The sequence below is a fragment of the Tachysurus fulvidraco genome, chromosome 12 (genome assembly GCF_022655615.1).
Source record: "Tachysurus fulvidraco isolate hzauxx_2018 chromosome 12, HZAU_PFXX_2.0, whole genome shotgun sequence".
Lineage (NCBI taxonomy): Eukaryota > Metazoa > Chordata > Actinopteri > Siluriformes > Bagridae > Tachysurus > Tachysurus fulvidraco.
In genome coordinates this window covers 22,723,600-22,742,968 of record NC_062529.1, presented here as the reverse complement: position 1 = coordinate 22,742,968, position 19,369 = coordinate 22,723,600, and the positions used below count along the sequence as shown (strand labels likewise).

Here is a 19,369-nt window from a genome sequence, read left to right as displayed (position 1 = left end):
ACATGGTCGTCTGGTGCAGCGTTTTTGTGTACTTGTTTACTATATAACTTTGAAATAAAAGGCTACAGGCTCAGTCTGAAAAGCCATAAACAAGCCTAGGCTCTCTCTCCATCACTCTGGTGTGAAAACAGGCCTGTAACTTGACACCCTGAGCTGTGAGAGGGACAAAAGGTCAGGGATTACGCAAGAATTCTTCTGCGCATCCAGTTCACGCAGACACAGTCAAAGAATGTAATGCATGTCGCATACCGTTGGAATCGTCTGCTTATTGGCTAAACAGCTGTATAGGTCCCAGCCCATGTCATTGCTATTGGAAGGAGTAATTGTCAGTCAAATGCGGGTTCCCAAAAATGAGGTCATGCCACCACTGGCTTCTCAGTCGTCTATCTCTGCCATACAAGCACCGATTGGCTCAAATGAGGGCTTATTTGATTTGTTAGGACCTGGGCTATAAATATGACATAGACGTTTGAATTTTTGAATATCCCAATTAGGAGTTAGAGCGGCAAAACCAGATGATGGCGCACTTCTGTTTCCAGTTTTCAGAACACTAACGGAATATTTGCGGCGCGACCAGATCGTTTTGGATTAAAAGGCTTACAGATTTCAATTCCTTGGACCTGTGTGGATTTTTGTGGATTATTTGTGTCGGAATATATTACCCCAGTGAAGAAAGAGACGCGTCTAAAAGTAAGGGAAAAACCGGTATAGCGCCACCTAGGTCAGTTTTGTCCAAAAATTTTTTCTAATTGTATGAAGGCTGTGAATCATATTGTGCTTTGTGTGTGGGCTTAAAAATTATTGAGAGTATAAACTTTACTAGGTAAATAGGTTTTTTCGTGTTTTTGGAGGATTTGATGCTTTAAAGTTGAATTGAAGCTTGTTTCTGGGTCATCCCCTAGTGGCCACTTTGACTTCCGTGCCGTGCAAGCGACCCGTAAAAGGTGAGCTGTCTCTGTGCTATGATTAGGCCTAAATCCTGACTTTTAGGATTAGGCCTAAATGATTTGGCTATGATTAGTCCTAAATACTGACAATTCATGAATTTTATTCCTATGTAGGAATGACAATAGCTGCTGTGCTACAACCTTTACTAGGATCTTAGAGATAAAGGGGAGGTTTGATATTGGCCTATAGTTATACATCCGAAAGGATTGAGGTCAGGTTTTTTTTTAATAAGGGGTCTGATGACAATTAAAGATTATAATTATAATTGTAATCAAATTATGATTAAATTATATGACAATTCATTTAGGTACATAGCCAGTGATAAGGGAAAAAATTATTATTTTGAGAAGGGGGTTGATTGCTACTGGTATTATGTGTTTAAAGAAACATGTAGAAATATTTTTGCTATTGAAATGAATCACAACGTCATTGTTGCTGAATATTAATGGTGTGCATTTTATGTTTGTTTTAGTCCTAGTTATTTACTACAGTAGTAAATATAAATCTGGAATTGTTTGTTATGCTGATAAGAGCACTAAAGAGGTTCTCCTTCCGTGCTATTTGAAATACTACCAATTTAGTTTTTCAATTTATTATATATATATATATATATATATATATATATATATATATATATATATATATATATATATATATATATATATACAGTCACCCCATCAGGTTCTGTGGGATCAGGTGGTGATCCAGTAATTGATAGCAACTCTTTCAATTAAACCCTTTTGCAGCAGCAGATATGAATATATAATTGACACATTCTTTTCATGCCATCAATAAAAGAATAAAGACAACCTTGCCCACAAAAATGCTTTAATTACTTATGAAGCCCTTTTTTTTTTCATAGCACCACCTGGACATCCATTTTCTGTTCTTGGACTATTTGGGATTCTACAGTCATATAGCATGTTCTGACCTGGCCACAGTTGTGGATTTTCCCTTTGCCTTTTGTTGTGATTGCCTGGTTTTATTATCTGTTATGGATTTTTAAATGTGTTTTGAATTTTGGATTGTTTTAAAGAAATAAACCTTTAAAGAGTCTAAACCCTTCCGTTTATTGCTGAATCATAGTCATACATGTCATACATGTGAAAGCTGGAGAAAAAAGTCCATTCTGTCTCGGTTTCTTTTGGTAAATGAGAAACACTTTACATTTCTTTGTTATACCATTCACTGAGGGGAACTAACTTAGACTTCCTCAAGAGCATGTACTTCCCTCTTTAATTGTTACTTCCTGATATGTTTTTTCTCTGATTAGTCAACATTAGTTTTGAAAGGTTTAGCATCAGACAGAACTGCACTGTATTTATCCCTAATGAACAAGCCTGAGCTGACTAAGGTGAGTGTGGCAAGGAAAAAATCCCTTAAAATTAAGATGAAGAATTTTTGAGAGTAACCAGGCACAAAAGGGAATCTCATCATGGTTTGGCTGACACTGACAATTGTGTACTGATGAGGAGGTTGTTGTCCTCAAAGTCATCTGTAGTTGGCATCTCTTATTAAAATTCAAATTTTCCTATGCAATCCGAAAACATGTCACCAAGACACACGTACGCCAGTATAAATTAGTTAAAACTTCAGTTACGAGTGGAAAGATAAAGTTTTACTTGGAGACCCGCCGCTTTCAACTATTTTAATTTGTTCTGTTGTGAGTATACTGTTTGACTGCTACACTTTATTTTTTATTTTTATGTTTTTTTTTTTGCAATCTAGCATTGTTTTTATTATTGTTGTGGTGTTGGTTGATGAGGAGCTTTTGTGCCTTACATACTATTGATGTACTAATACTCAAGTAAGCCACTAGATGGCACTGTGCTCACTGATATTTCATGAATACTATGCAATAGTAATAAAGAATATATCGATACAACTGTTAAGAGAAAATAAACAGAGAAGTTGATCATATGGAAACATATTTGAATCATTGAATAGAAAACGATTGTCTTGTGTTTTGGTGTTTTATTTATACATTGAATGTGGTCTATTTTACTTATAATAAATACGGGTGAATGTCTGTTTCTCAGATCATAAAAAAGTGTGCCTTCCTATGAAAATGAAATGTCCCCTATTCTGTATGTTCTGGCAAAGGCCCTCTGTAATCTACTCAACTCTGGTAAGAATTCACATTTTTCTGCTATGATTTTATGTAATGTTTGTATTGATTGTTGTACTTCTCTATCTAACCTGTCTGAAAAGTTTATCGGGACATAAATCTGTGCATTTGGAAAGACTCTGCCGCATGTTTTTAATAATTGTTGTAACTGTTTCCATGAAGTTAGCGACGTTTATTTAGTTAGGCAGTTATTTAATCCGGCCAACAAGATAACCTGGGAGGGCCCCTGACTTCTCCAGTACACCCTTGAAGTGGTAGAAATTTGCCCCTGCAAACTGTCCACTTGGACTCTAGCAGCTGTAAATTGGGGTATGTGGGCTAAATTCGATAATCAGAATTGTTTTTTATACCTGAACTTCCTTGTCGGTTCCAGGCACCTGGTCAAAGCATCTTCCACTTCATTATTATTGGTCAGGTTTTTGGTGAGGGATTCAGATTCTGTAGAGGCTGTATCTCTTTTGGTAAGATCACCCATCATCATTTCCCCTTTACCCCGTCCTGGTAATTGGGGTAGGCAAGGAGTATGCTCTGTCGACGTGCCAGGAGTCGGCTGTGAAACTGGAGAGACAAAAATTCAGTCATCACCTCGACGAACTATGTGACTGTATAATGTGGCGTTAAACTGTTCCCTATACTCCACATTGGTCTTAACCGGTGTAATGGCTTCCTTTTGAGTTTAACCATTTCCTGTGAGAAAGTAAAGTTGACGCTACTCCATAGTTGAAGTGAGGATGATTTATTCGATAAAGATTTGATTCCACATGAAAAGATGCCCCTCCAGGTGTCACTGTCGCTGCCCACGTGAGCGTTGAAGTCCCCCAGTAGAACAACAGAGTCCCCAGTCGGGGCACTTTCTAGCACCCCTCCCAGAGACGCCAAGAAGGTCGGGTACTCTACACTGCCATTTGGCCCATAAGCACAAATAACAGTGAGAGACCTCTCCCCGACCCGAAGGCGCAGGGAAACGACCCTCTCGTTCACCGGGGTGAACTCCAACACATGGCTGCTGAGCTGGGGGGCTATGAGCAAGCCCACACCAGCCCGCCGCCTCTCACCGCGGGCAACTCCAGAGTAGTAGAGAGTCCAGCCTCTCTCGAGGAGTTGGGTTCCAGAGCCCAAGCTGTGCGTGGAGGCGAGCCCAACTATCTCTAGTCGGTATCTCTCAACCTCCCGCACCAGCTCAGGCTCCTTCCCCCCCAGCGAGGTGACATTCCATGTCCCTAGAGTCAGATTCCGTGTCCGGAGATTGGGTCGCCGAGGCACCCGCCTTCGACTGCCACCCAATCCACATTGCACCAGCCCCTTACGGTTTCTCCTGCAGGTGGTGGGCCCACAGGAGATCGGCCCCACGTCGCTCCTTCGGGCTGAGCCCGGCCGGGCCCCGTGGGGTAAGACCCGGCCACCAGGCACTCGCATGCGAGCCCCAACCCCAGGCCTGGCTCCAGGGTGAGGCCCCGGTTGCGCCATACCGGGCGACGTCACGGACCTTGTTATAATTTTCTTCATAAAGGGTTTTTGAACCGCTCTTTGTCTGGCCCGTCACCTAGGACCTGTTTGCCTTGGGAGACCCTACCATGGGCAGAAAGCCCCAGACAACATAGCTCCTAGGATCATTCAGGCACGCAAACCCCTCCACCACAGGTGACGGTTCAAGGAGGGGGCTATCTGTGCTATCAGGAGGAGGCCCCGGGGAAGACCTAGGACACGCTGGAGGGACTATGTCTCTCGGCTGGCCTGGGAACGCCTCGGTATTCCCCCGGAAGAGCTGGAGGAAGTGTCTGGGGAGAGGGAAGTCTGGGCATCCCTGCTTAGACTGCTGCCCCCGCGACCCGGCCCCGGATAAGCGGTAGAAAATGGATGGATGGATGGATGGATGGATGAAAAGATGCATCCAACTCCACCTTGTGCATGTAGGTCAAAAAACTGTCTCCCTTCCCACTTCCTCTTGCCACATCACTTCCTGTCAAATATAGCTACCTACAGGAAGTGCCAAGGTAGGTGCAACTCTTTCCATTCACCACAGGGGGAGCACAAAACACCATAAGCAAGTGAACATGAACATTGACATAGTAAACATTAAATTTACAATATTAAATACATATTTTGACTTTTTGGCTCTTACAACCGGAACGACAGAGGAGGGTGGGTCTGAGAAGTCTTGTTCTAGCACTATCCGTATGTCCGAATTAGGTTTTGCCATTTTAGTCACTTCTATTCTTTGTTCTGAGCGTCATCTGTTGTACTTTTTTGTTGTACAGATTCTTCAGTCTGGTGCATCCTTCTGGGTCAGGTAGGGCAGGAAAAGATTCACTGCATTAGAGAGATTCAGATGGGCAGGTGGATGGTCTTTCTGGTATTTGGTGTAACATGGACCTCAAAGTCGGTATTCTGTTTAACCTTATCTAAGGTTGATCGGTACAGAGAAGAGGGTTTATAAAAGAAGTAGGTTTGGTGATAAGGATACTGGGTGGATAAGGGCTTGCCGGTGTTCTGGCTTGCAAAATTTCTGAGTGGTGTAAGGCCTGCAACAATTTAAACTATTTCTTTGTTAAAGCAAAATATTTTAATGTACTGTTGACTTTGCTTTGTCTTGGTTTACTTTTGTCTTACTTTTGCTGCATTTGTTACCCGCTCCAGGCCAGAGCAACCCAGAGGGGCAAGTTGAATGTATAACACTGCAGAAAAATAACAGACACGTTTATGCTGCAAGCCCTGGCGATGTTTAATGAACTCTGACCTTTCTTTCTCTTTTCTGTTTTCTCTCAGATAAGGTCAACATGAATTACAACTATTCAGTCTCAGAAAAAGAACATAGTAACACAATAGGAAAATACATTCCGAATCAACTATGTATTCAAAAGTCCATATGTTCAAATAAATTCTCTCTTTTCAAATGAAGTCCATATTTGTTCCAGAAATTCAATATGGCATCAATGTGAACAATAGACTTCATCATGTATTCTAAATAAATGTAAATAATATCATCATAAAATATTCATCACCACATTCACATTATAAACTATCATTTAAATCACAACCATTTCCATTTATTTTACTCACATATTCATCATGAACAAAGCATAAGTGCCTATTACCTCTTTTCATTAAATAGGCTTTAAACACGCCATTTTGTTTCATGTTATTTGTCACATAGCTGCTGCCATTTTGGCTCTGACCCAAATACACATTAAACTCACATATAATTCCTTTCAAACTCACAATTCATATATAAAACTCTTTAAACACATTTACAAACTCATTTTGTGTCCATGCTAGCTAATATTTTGCTGTTTCTTTGCACATTCGTTGATGGATTACACAATTTAATCATGAATTTAACAAAATTAACAAAATTAATTTTTTTAAAGCAAAGTAATTGTATTTCTCTGTGCTATCATGCATAACATCATGACTGATTTAATATCATTTTAAGTAATTGACACACCGTATTTTTGCTCACCTGCAGAGAAATAACAGAGACACTTTTATGCTGCAAGCTCTGGCGATGTTTAATGAACCCTGACCTGAGCTCTGCAGCCTCTATTTCTCAGAAGTACTAAGCACCCTCCACAGGGGCCAAGGATAATGACAAAAAGTCCAAAAGTACATTAATGAGTCCATAATACATAGAACAACATCAGATATATGTTAAAAACTGTTTGTCTCTACAGTTTTATTTTGTGGGGTGCCTATTTTTCTTTATGTGTATGCACATTTCACATTTATTTCTTGAGTGGTAAGAGTGGTTATGGACCAGTTCCTACGAAGAACGGAAGGCTGTTGGGCTGAAGGGCCTGGAGGACACAAAGGAACTCCTGAACACCTTGGAACATGCCAAGGCCACCCTCAAAATGGGCCGGGAGAGACTTCCAGGCCAGCGCCCGCCAACCCCAGCCCCGACAACAGCCAGTTTCTGAACAGATCTGGGAGAGGAAACCTCTGTATAGCCACCCCACCCTGGGATCGGTCGATGAGCCCATGTCCACCGAACCGGACCTCAGAACCCCAAGCCAGGCCCACAAACAATGGCTTGCGAGTTGCTGCCTGCACACCCACACCATTCCAAAGGGGGCCTGCCTTACTGTGGAGGTAAATGGCCACCCGGTGTCTGCACTCCTGGATTAAGGGAGTACGGTCACACTGGCTCGCCCGGCCATACTCCCCGGCCCCATAAAGTCGGTGGGGACTCTCACGGTCTCGTGTGTCCATGGCAATGCCCGGTCGGTCCCCACCGCACAGGTTAAGATCCGGAGCACAGCAGGAGGTTGGCCGCTTCTTATCGGACTTATCCCAGATCTCCCTGTCCCCCTCTTACTGGGACACGACTGGCCGGGGCTCGCCGCCGCCATGAAGGCCACTGCCAAGAGTGGGCCGGAACGAGAGAAGAAGGGCCGGCACCGCCTGGCGTGCATAGCTCGGGGGGGACCGAGACGCCAGAGACTCCTCCCCAGGTGAGCCCCAGTTGCAGGTTAACCCTCTGTTTGCCACCCAAGAGAGAGGTTTTGGAAAAGAGCAGAAAGAGGACGACCGGCTGAAGCACTGCTGGGGCCAGGTCCTGCAAGTGGAGGGAGTAAACACCGACCCTGCCCGGCGACTTCCCCCATCGTACTTCCTGGTGAGAAATGGGCTGCTCTACTTCCACACCGATAGGAGAGGAGAACCTTGTGACCTACTGGTGGTGCCGCGCCAACGTACCCCGCCTCTGCTCCACCTAGCCCACGCTCACCCCTTGGGAGGCCATCTGGACACAAGAACACATTAGAGAAACTGCGGGATCGACTCACATGGCCGGGCATGAACGCCGAGGTCCTGGGCTTCTGCAGGGCCTGCGCCACATGCCAGCGAACCTCTCCCCTGAAGCCAGCTCCGGCCCCCCTTATTCCCCTTCCTATCATTGGCGTCCCCTTTGAGAGGCTCGGCATGGACCTCATCGGGCCGCTACCAAAGTCTGCCCGGGGCCATGAGTACATCCTGGTTATGGTGGACTATGCCACCCGCTACCCCGAGGCGGTCCCACTTCGGTAGGCCACCTCACAGAGCGTGGCCAGAGAACTGCTTCTGCTCTTCAGCCGAGTCAGGATCCCCAAAGACATCCTGAGCGACCAAGGTATGCCCTTTATGTTCAAACTAATGATGGATTTGTGTCGGCCCTTGCAGGTCAAACACTTTAGGACGTCTGTCTACCATCCCCAGACAGATGGCTTGGTGGAACGCTTCAACCAGACCCTGAAACATATGCCATAGAAGGTGGTAGACCAGGAAGGACGGAATTGGGACCTCCTCCTTCCCTATGTCCTCTTTGCAATCCAGGAAACGCCCCAGGCATCCACAGGCTTCACCCCTTTCGAGCTCCTGTTCGGGCGGCGGCCTCGGGGCATGTTGGACTTTTCCCGGGAGGCCTGGGAGGAGCAACCCTCCCCCTTCCGCTACGTCATAGACTTTGTCCAGGATATGCAGTCCCGCATTGAGCGCGTCTAGGTGTTCCATCGTGAAGGAACACCTAGAGGAGGCCACAACACACAACAAAGGACGTACAATCGGCCCGCCCAGGCAAGGGAACTTCGCCCTGGGGACCGAGTAATGCTCCTCGTTCCCAGCTCAGCCTGTAAGTTCCTGGCAAAGTGGCAGGGCCCGTACACGGTCCTCGAAAAGGTGGGACCGGTGAACTACAAGTTACAACAGCCAGGTAAGTGTGCAGACACCAAACTATATCACATCAACTTTTTAAAAAAGTGGATTCCCCGCCGGCTGTGGTGCTGCGTGTGCCTCCCTTCACACAGATCCCCAAGAACGGACCCTAGTACGGAGGGGAGAGGATCTCACACCAGCCCGCCCAGGACGCACAGCGCTGGTACACCATGAGATCAAGACCCCTCCTGGGATGGTGGTCCGAGAACGACCATATAGGGTCCCGGAAGCCCGACGCGTTAATATCAAAGAAGAGGTAGAACACATGTTGAAAGAGGGGGTTATCGAGGAATCTGCCAGCCCCTGGTCCAGCCCCTGCAACGTCTTCCGGAGGCTCAACCAGATTTCAGACTCCGACAGCTAACCTTGTCTCTTAGTGGTGTAGACAGCCTGGAGTCCCATGGGACCATACTGACCTATAGGTTGCAACTATAATACTGACCACTTGTTTGCACAATTCCACTTGAAATTTAATGTTATGTTTCTGTAAAGATGCTTTGAAATAATGTTCACTGTTAAAAGTGTTTTTTTGTTTTTTTTTTAACCACATTCATCATACATGGTTTTCTTTATTTCACTGGAAACCTTTTCTCTTTTTTTGGAGAATCAGGTCATAATAACATACAAACCTCCCAATGTCCAGTGTCACTCAAATGAGGATGAGGTTCACTTCTGAGTCTGGTTCCTCTCAATGTTTCTTCCTCATATAATCTCAGTGCATTTTTCCTTGTCACCGTCACCTCAGCCTTGATCATTAGGGATAGATGTTAGAGATAAATAACTTAATTCAAAATTGCTTTGAGACAATGTGAATTGTTGAAAGCACTATACAAATAAATTTAATTGAATTGATTACCTGGTTCAGGTGCATGATCTGTCCAGTCTTGGATACTAATATTATAACTACCTCATACCTCATACCTCATACTACCTCATGTTTCATTTCATTTAAGTTGACTCGAGGTTGAAAAGTTTAAGACAAATATAGAGTTTAAAAAATGTGCCATACAGTATCACATTAGTATCTCATTGTGTGTTCCTGGTCAAAGATAAGAAAATATCTAAGCTGCTAAAAGTAAAACGTGCAAATACAGTCTTGTGCAGTCTTAATTTTAAAAACACATTCCACATGTTTTGTCATGATTTTATTACCATATAATCACTTGTAATGATTCAGTTATTTGAAGAAACTGAAGTAACACAAGTATTATATCTCCTTATCAGCACACACTGGAAATGGCATGGGATAATCTCTACATGCTTTATTTCTGTTTTTGTTCTGTTTCAAATATATGCATAATAGAAATATTTAGTATGTGTTTTTAATTGAAAATCTTACATACATTTTTTTATTTCAAGTATGTAAGCCATCACATGCTCGTATACTCTACATCTTTGCATTGCTTTCAGTTAATCTGCACAGTTTAAAAAATGTCACCTGGGCTCTTTCTGTGTGCTTCATTTGTCACGGTGACATTAGCTTTTCAGTTTCTTCACTGATGCCTAACAATAATATTTTTGTCATTTAAAGCATCACAAAAATAGGAACACATGAAGCTTTACTTCTTGGCACTGAAATTAACTGCAGAAACTGGTACACAAAGTATACTTTGTGAGTTATTTGTTAGGTGTGTAATTGTGATTATTGATTAAATAATGTGATTATTGTGATTATTGATTAAAAAAATTGTGATTATTGATTAAAAAAATTGCAGTTAATGTGTTCATTCTCATGTATTGAGGACGTTTTCTTGGTCTGGGGGGTGATGTATCCAGGTCCTACACTGGGATCACTGGCAGTCTATCACAGGGCACAACGAATTTTATACTCATTCATGCCTAGATTTGATTTAGTGTAAGCAATCTACTGATGAACTGAACCAGGTGAATTTGCATTATGGAGCAGTGGAGCAAGGTATCCGGTTTAATGTTATAAACATATCTTACGAAAGACATTTGTGGTCTGTAATTCATCTCTTTGATAAACTGTTACTTCTAATCTATTGAGTTGATGTATATTTATGTCATTCATTATCAGTCTTTATTGTCCAGTCGACATATCTTAAACCCATTCATAAATTATTAAGGATGACACAAAGAAATTTGATACATTTTAGAGATTATTAGTTTAGTACATGATTTATTAGTTTATTTTTAAAGCACACTGCAATCAAAAATCAAACCCACCTTGATTTTCAGACTAATATATTTATGCATGTAATTTATTGATATTTATGTAGTTAGCTGATAAGTAATCATACATTCATACAAAATGTTCTAAATAATCAAATCATTTGAATTTCAGAATTCAGCAGTTCAGAAACATAACAACAAAACATCATTTGGAATATCTGAATTACCATCACAAATACAAAGATTAATACAGAAACCATAAGAAAATTAGAATCTTAATTTTACTTCCCGTAAATGATCATTATATACAGACAGAGACTATTTCTCAGTATAACACAAAGAAATATAAAGCTATCACACCTAAACAACAAAAATGTTTTTGTTGTTGTATTGGTTTGTTGTGTTCTTATCATATGAATGTCAGTATTTTGTTGCATTATCTTGATGGTTTTGTCTCATTTAATATTGAAGTTATGCTTCAGACAGAGAAGAGCCTGCTCTTTAGTGATTTTCTGCCATTCTACTGGATACACAGCTGGCTCAGCTTCAAACTCTTTAGCAAATCTGTCATTAAATGTCACCATCACATACTTCCAGTAATCTGAGGCCTTCATAGTCATGTCAGGTGCAATATGCCAGTCTGGGTAGTATTTCCGATAGTCTTTACAGGGATGAGCTTCGAAATTAGTTTCATAACTTCTAAACGTTCCATTGGCAAATACACTAGATGTACAGATCTCTTCACAAAGAGAATTAGTATTTGCATATACAAAACCACCAAGTCCCTTTGGTCTATGCAGACCTGCATGGTGTTGCTGATGTTTCTTCCCTCCTGCCTCACATGGTGTTTTGCAAAATGGACACTTTTTCCCACATCCAAACACCCTCTTAAAGAGCACATTTTGGGGCTTCACAGACACGTTTTTCAGTGTCTCTTGGATATCAGTTGATATGGAGATCTCATCTATTAACTGTAGCTTCATCTCATCAATACATTCATAGAGACCTTTGGTGAATGGAACAAAACAGCTTGTATTCTGAAAGAGGACCTGTTCCACTGTGTTCATGGACATTGGGATGACACAGATTAAAGTTTTGCAAAAGTTCTGGATAAACCTTGTTGTACCTCCTTCATTATTGGGCAAAGGAGACCCATTGTCATCAAACTTAGAGGTTTCCATTGGTTTCATGATCTTCTGCATGATGTCCTCCAGCTTCTTTATTTTTATGTTTTGCAGAGATATGTCTTTGGAAAAGGATTTAATGATATGATTGTAGATCCATCATTTGACAAAAGCATTATAATGCAAAATGTACCTTTCAAAATCCTCAAAGTTGGATTTTTCCAGTAGCTCCTCTTGAAGTGTGTACTGAAACAGCACTCGAGAACTATACTCAGTTGGGTTGTTTTGCAGAACGGCGTCAATGATATCAGGTCCAATGGATTGTTCGATGTATTCAGTAACTGCTGGTTTGAGACAGACCTGAGTGAATTCTCTTGCTTTCCTGTGGCACTGGTCATTCTTTCTGTACGAATCAATAAAATCAGAGAGATACTGACTCTTATATTTCTGTAAACATTTTAAAGGATCTTGTTCAGCCAGATACTTCTTGTGCATCTCTGTGAACCTCCTAGAGGCAATGCCACAAATGTGCAATTTCAAGTCAACTTCAAATTTTGTATCATAATTGGTGCCTGCTCTTTTGAGGTGTCTGTCAATTTCATCAAGTAGATCTTTTGTAAAATCAGGTTGGTAATCACCTTTGGATTGTGTAAATTGTTCAGTCATCATGTAGCAACTAGAAATGGCATTATCTGCAATATTCTGTAGATCGTGCTTTACACTGCGATGTGCATATACTAAACCCTTTAACTTTCCCAATTTCACATGATCTTTCTTGGCCTTAAACTGTTCTTGTCCATATTCTGTCAATGTCATAATTGTCTGCAAATATTGTGTGACGTTACGATGTGCAAAACTTGAACGAAACTTGATAAAAACATCCTGAGGAACATCTTTTTCTGTAAGACCAGAGACATTTCCCACCTCACGGCTCCACATACTTTCAAAATCAGCTTTGAGATCCTTGTCAGTCACCTCATCTTTACGATCTTTGTAGTTCTGCAGAAGTTGCATGACCTTGCATTTAATTATATCGGCTTGCTTATTATGTATGTCTTCAACTTTCTCCTTGTTTCTTCTCTTCTCAAGAGCAAATTCAAATCTCTTTCTCACTTCCTCTGTCAATTCACTCTGCAGCGATTTAACGCTATTAGCAAAATCAGTTTTATACTTTTCCACCAAATGCACATAACGGTCCCTCTTTTTATAGTAGTCTTTCAGTTTTTCAGTTATTAATTTGGTTTGACGTACAATGTCTTTGTGCAAGTTTTCCTTCAGTGTTTCAGCGACTTCTCGAATTGAACTTGTTTTTGCGTTAGACAGCTGAACCTCTGCATTACAGATCAAAGACAAAATATGTCTTCTGAAAGACCATTCACAGTCTGAAAACTCTTTGCACAGGCTCTCATAGGCATGGGCCACAAGACTGTTTCTGAAACTGAAGATAAAGTTCTCAAACTTCACTGCCTTCCACATGCTACTCATCCATTGCAGGAACTCTGGGATCTGGGAGGGTTGTTCATTCTTTCTTGCTCTAAGTATCTCAAAAAGAGTTTTCTTAATATCAAGAACAGCAACACTGTAGCCTGTATTAACTGGTGCCATTGGTGGTGTGCCATGCCATAGGCCTGGTATATACCAGTTATTCTTTTCCACATCATAATCCAAAACATCAGTGAATTGTTTTATGTTAGGCTTCATTTCCATCCCAGCTGCAATCACTGTCATCTCATTTAGTTGTTCCAAGAGTTTTTTTCTTTCAGTTAGGTTTTTGGTATTTGCAGATACACCACCAACATTTTGATGAACAAAGTAGCAGACTGTCTTCTTACCCACTTCCTTCATGCGTAAGAAAGCATGAACTGCTATCTGTAACACATCCTTCATCTCTGTGGAATTCTCCATTGCTATATTGATTATAGTTACATCACTAAGACCAATCACAAACGTGGCCAGTTCATTGTCATGCTCATAACTGTCTTCCAGTTGTGCCAGTGCTGGTGATTTTAAACCCTCTGTATCAATCAGAAGGACAAAGTCACAAAGTAACTCTTCCTTCAAGTCCTCACCTACAGGTATGACAATCATGTATGCTCCACGTGTGCATCGTCCACTACCAACTGCAAACTGCACTCCAAACATAGTGTTGAGCAGTGTTGATTTACCAGAACTCTGAACCCCTAACACAGTAATAACCAGCACACGGCTCTTTCCCCCAACCAAACTATGAAACTCCATGAGAACATCACTCACCCATTTCTCTGGGATATTTGATGCATCTCCATCAAGTAGTTCAAGAGGAAATCCAGCCAAAAGCAGCTTGGCAGCCAGAGTAGGAAGATTTCTTATTTTATCAGATATTTTGCTTGAACTAAATGAAGCAGCCATATAGATTTGTCCCATTTCTCTCATGTAATGCTCGATGCCAAGAGAAGAATCAAGAAGTTCCTGGTCTAATCGGGCTATAGCATCTCTGTCTTTCTTTTGTTCACATTCTACGTATTTTTGTCGAAGGTTTGACATATGTTTGCGTGATCGCATGTCCATCTTTAGTCCCATCCATTTCAGAAAGAAGGATCGCTCAGTATCGTCAGAGCTCAACAAAGCATCAGTGAAGATCTCCATTGTTGTGGTCATTTTGTACTGACTTTGTTTGTTCCAAATTTCTTCGATTTCTTTTTGAAGATGAACCTTATATTCTTCCAAGCTGTTTTCTCCTGAATTGTGTAATCTACATTGCTCTTTCTCTATTTTAGCCAGTCTTTTCCAATTTTCACCTTGTAGTGGCAGCTGTGTCTTTTTATAATATGTTATTTGACGAACTCCAATCATTTTCAAGATTTTTTCTGCCATTTCTTCAGCGGATACAGAGGCTTTTCTTTGAATCTCATCAACGGCAAGACCTAATTCCTGAGCAGTCTTCTTCATTGAATCAATAGTATATGATTCATAAGTTCCACTTAGAACAGTCTTAATGGAAGAATTGATTGATTTAGCAAAAGAAGCAAAATTCACTTTTTGGTTTTTCTTAATTATGTGGTCTCTATCCAGCTGCAGTGTATCAATTATTGCCTCAATAGATGACTTCACCTCCTGGGTCATGTTTCTCTGAGAGTTTACCACAAGAAATAATTTGGATTTAATCCCTTGTAAAGAGGCAAACAGTCTTTGCTCCTTTTCTTCAACACTGTCCAAGAACACAAACAGAGCTGCTGATACTTTTGTAAGGAACCTGAATTGTGTTTCAAAGGTGCAAGCATCACCTCTTAAATTAGCAATCGCTACTGCCTCAGGAAAGACATCAATGCTATTGCTCCCACATGGAAGATTCCAGCATATTTCAACCATGCCATCAGCAATTAGCCTTAGTGCAGATCCTCCAATCATTTCACGGTGAGAAAAGAAGTCATGGTGCTGCTCTGCATTGTTGAGCACTTGGTTCAAAACTTGAGACTTGGACAAGCTGCAGTTGCTTAATCTCACAAATGATACCAAGGGAATTTCAGCATGAACAACACTGTTTTCGACAAACTCTTTTGATACTGACATTGAACATGGGCGCCATTCTTTTATGATACATCTAAGAGCCCATAACATAAGAGTGCCCTGATTGATTTCTCCTGGAGGCAGCAAAAATGGTGCGGCAAACTGGCACATTGACATTTTCAGTGCTATTTCTTGCTGAAGAAAACTATCTGCACAGAAAAAGAGGGCAGCGTGAAGATCAAGAAGGTTAAAACTACCATCACTGTCCTCTTCACTAAACAAGTCTTCAGATTCATCATTTTCACAAAGTGCAGATAGTATTGATCTTGATTTTGAATTGACCATCATTAACTTTCTCAGAAAGGCCCATGGTATTGCTTTCAGTGAGTCAGTCTTTTCATTGGACAATGTGGAACTGTTGATTTCCAGTAATGACTTCAGGGTCAGCTTGTTTGGGTAGTACTTTTCAAGTCCCAGTGTTTTCAAAAATGAAAGAAGAGAATCTGAAAATAAAAGCATTTTTTCTTAATGATATATATGGTTACAAGTGTGCATAAAAAATATTTTAATGTTCATTTTGAAATTTGGTGATATGTTATTGCTAAAGAGCTAGGACTTTTTTCTTTGTTTGAGGAAAGAAAGCAGGGTTTCATGGTTCCCAGCAATTAGGTGGAGGCTGATGTACATTTAGTTTTGTGGACAAGCTTCAGTGAAAGGTTCCATTTTCGAGGGAACTCCACTCTGCACAATGGCTTGACACTATGGGACCGCACTCGCAGACAGTGTATAAAGAACATGTAAATACATGACAATTTAATTGCCACTGGGGGTCAAGTTAAAGACAACTTTAGTAAATTGTTTGTCCATGTCAATGGTCTATCTATTTTGTTGCATCTCTTAGTGTTATGTCAAGCGTTTTAAAGATGTGTGGAGCTATGCCCCTGTTTTTCATGGTGGATGAATTGCACACTCTTTGTGTTGTTTCTTTTTGAGCAGAGCACTCTCAATGAAGCTCCCCATGTCTCTAGGCTCAAATCGGTCAGGGTACATTGGCCTTGTTTACAGGGTTCCCCTCAATTAATCCCCTTTCTCTCTCCCTCTCATCTGTACCAGAAGACTGTTTTTTGGACACAGAGGCTGAAGTCACAAGTTCTTCCAAGCCAGATGGCAACCTAATGAATCCCAGGGTCACCCATATTTGGATTTTGATGCTGAGGATTGTCATCTGCTGAAGGGCTGCCAAGAAAAGGGCTCAGGCCTCCTTTAGGGCAGATCTGTCTTTGACTACCCTGATGCCCTGTTGCCCCTGCCAATCCCAAAAGTTATTTGGGAAGTAGATGTGTCATGTGGCTCTTCTTCCCTTAGGTTCACATTCCAGTAAATGGAGAAGATCTCATCTCTCAGCAATGTTTCTAGCTCAAAAATCATTCTCCTGCAGCCCAGGGGCTATGAGATTGATCTACAAGCAGAGAGCACAACAGTGGTCACCTAACTCTATCACAAGGGTGGGCCACATTTGCACCCAACCTTCAAGCAGGTGCTTAAGATCCTACTTTGGTCAGAAACCAAACTCTTGAGGATTGTTCGCATTACAGTACACATGCAAGAGAGTAGATTCAGAGCAGAGAGTAGATTCAGAGGACAAGGCCTGGGCAGTGGCTACCCCACCCACAGGTGGTGAAGGCCATATGGCAGAGGTACAGAAAAACAGAAGTTTTCTTGTTTGCCTCCAAGATGCTGACCCACTGTCCCCTCAGGTTTTCATCTCCTCTAGGGCTGGGCACCACGTTGCAGGGGTGACTAAGGCTGTAAGCCATCCCCCGATAGCACTGAACCCAATGGTTCTACCCAGGGTACACCAGCAAAAAGTCCCTCTATTATTAGTAGCTCGGCATTGATAAAATAAATTGTCTCTTGCTTAGAACCCAGTTGGTTGTGGTTGGTTTATCTTGCTATTTCTTGTAGGGCTGGCTTGGTCAAAATCAAATTAAAGCTTTTTGCTGTTTTACAAGGCCTTGGCAGGGCGTGGCACCTCTGGGTATGTCATGTGACTAACCTCCAAACTGGCTTGAGTCCCTCTGAGCTGATCTTGATCCTGATCCACAGTCTTATTTATGCATAGAATAAAATCATGTTTTATTAGACACATAGCAGGTTGTTAGTATTAAAATCAAGATGAAAGTGCAAATGTATTAACACATACCAAAAAATACAAATCAATACATGTGCATAAATATTTAAATGAATATTTAATAACCAAAATGCTAATACATAGTTCCTACTTTTAATGACACTTCTGTTAGAAGCCATCCTTCTTCAGGATCAGGGTTTTTTTTTTTTCAAGCTGTCATACAGATTTTCAGAAATGCCTGTGTGGTAAAAGAAAAGAACATTATTCTATTATTTATACATTATTTTATTCTATGCATAAATAAGACTGTGGATCAGGATCAAGATCAAGTGTTCAACCAAGATTTTCTTTAATGTAATATATATATATATATATATATATATATATATATATATATATATATATATATATATATATATATATATATATATATATATAATCAGTGGATGAGCTTAATAGAATTTGGAATTGATCAAATGACTTTGTGTTTTTTATTTTTTAAAAATTGCTTTCTGTTTGTTTGAAGAATATTTTAAGGGAATTTCTGACATAGTAATTATTACTAAGAACAACTAGATTTGATGACAGAAGAGTGCAGATCAACACATCAATGCATCAAGTTTGAATTTTTTTGACCTTGTAAAAATTATTTAAAGATATTTTGTTTCTAAACCTTTTTTTAATACATTATCTTTTTACAAATTATGTTCAAGAAAAAATCATATCACATTATATGAGGCCTATATTTGCATAAAATTCACAGTCATTTTCCAGAAATTACAAAAATTAACTGATAAATATGAATGACCATTGTAGGTCAGCATAGAGACATTGAGATAATAGGGTCAATTCAGTGAAAACAAAATTCACAAACAGAGCGGAAGTCTATAATATTTTAATAAATACTTTTAAAGCCCCTGTCAACTTTTTTGTATCAATTGAAAAAAATAAGAAAAGGAATAACAATAAAAACCCACTTGATTTGACCTCAGCGTTAGAAAAACTGAATTGTTTAACAAAATGTGACCTGATACACAGTTCAGAGTAGGCAGAAAAGGTATACTTCAATTAAAGAAGTATAGTTCTTTAATCTTCCATTTGGTAATGTCAATAAAATTACAGAAGTTTGTTTTTATACTTTTTGATACTATTGATATCTAATAATGCCTACATTTACACTGGATGAATGATTGTTGTAAAAATTTGTCTGCCAGACAATGTTGGTTTTAATGATCAAATGAATAACTGAGAATCATGTCACAGCAATAATTTTAAAATTCATAAAATTTTCAAATTTTATAAATCATCCCTTCTATCTTATAAAGGCAAAGGAAAATGAAAAGGGTCTGTATCTTCTAAAGGGAAAAGATTTGAAGTGAAAAGTTCTATCATTGCTTACCATATTTAGACATTTAATGGAGTTCTCATGATGATCTTGGTGTTCATTCTTTTGTTATTGTTGCTTGTTCCCAGTATTTATACTCAGTAGACTGTTCTACACCCTGAGATTGCATCAGTACTGTTGATTAACTATCTGTGAATGTGCAGAGCAGGTTTTGTGAGTGAAAACAAAAGTCTCAGGTTAGATCTGGTCATACTACTTTTGGTAATCATTGCATTTAACTACTGTGAATAAATACTGAACAGATTCCTAGCAGGTTCCCAAACCTTATGTACAGAGTTTGTGTACATAGGCCTGTTATTACCATTATATGAGGATGGGGTGACAAA

At 40.4% G+C, this 19,369-nt stretch overlaps 1 pseudogene; it reads right to left on the bottom strand.

Annotated features, from left to right (window-relative positions):
- Positions 1–10,875: 10,875 nt before the first annotated feature.
- LOC113663299 lies at positions 10,876–19,128 on the bottom strand (annotated as a pseudogene).
- Between the last annotated feature and the right edge of the window lie 241 nt (positions 19,129–19,369).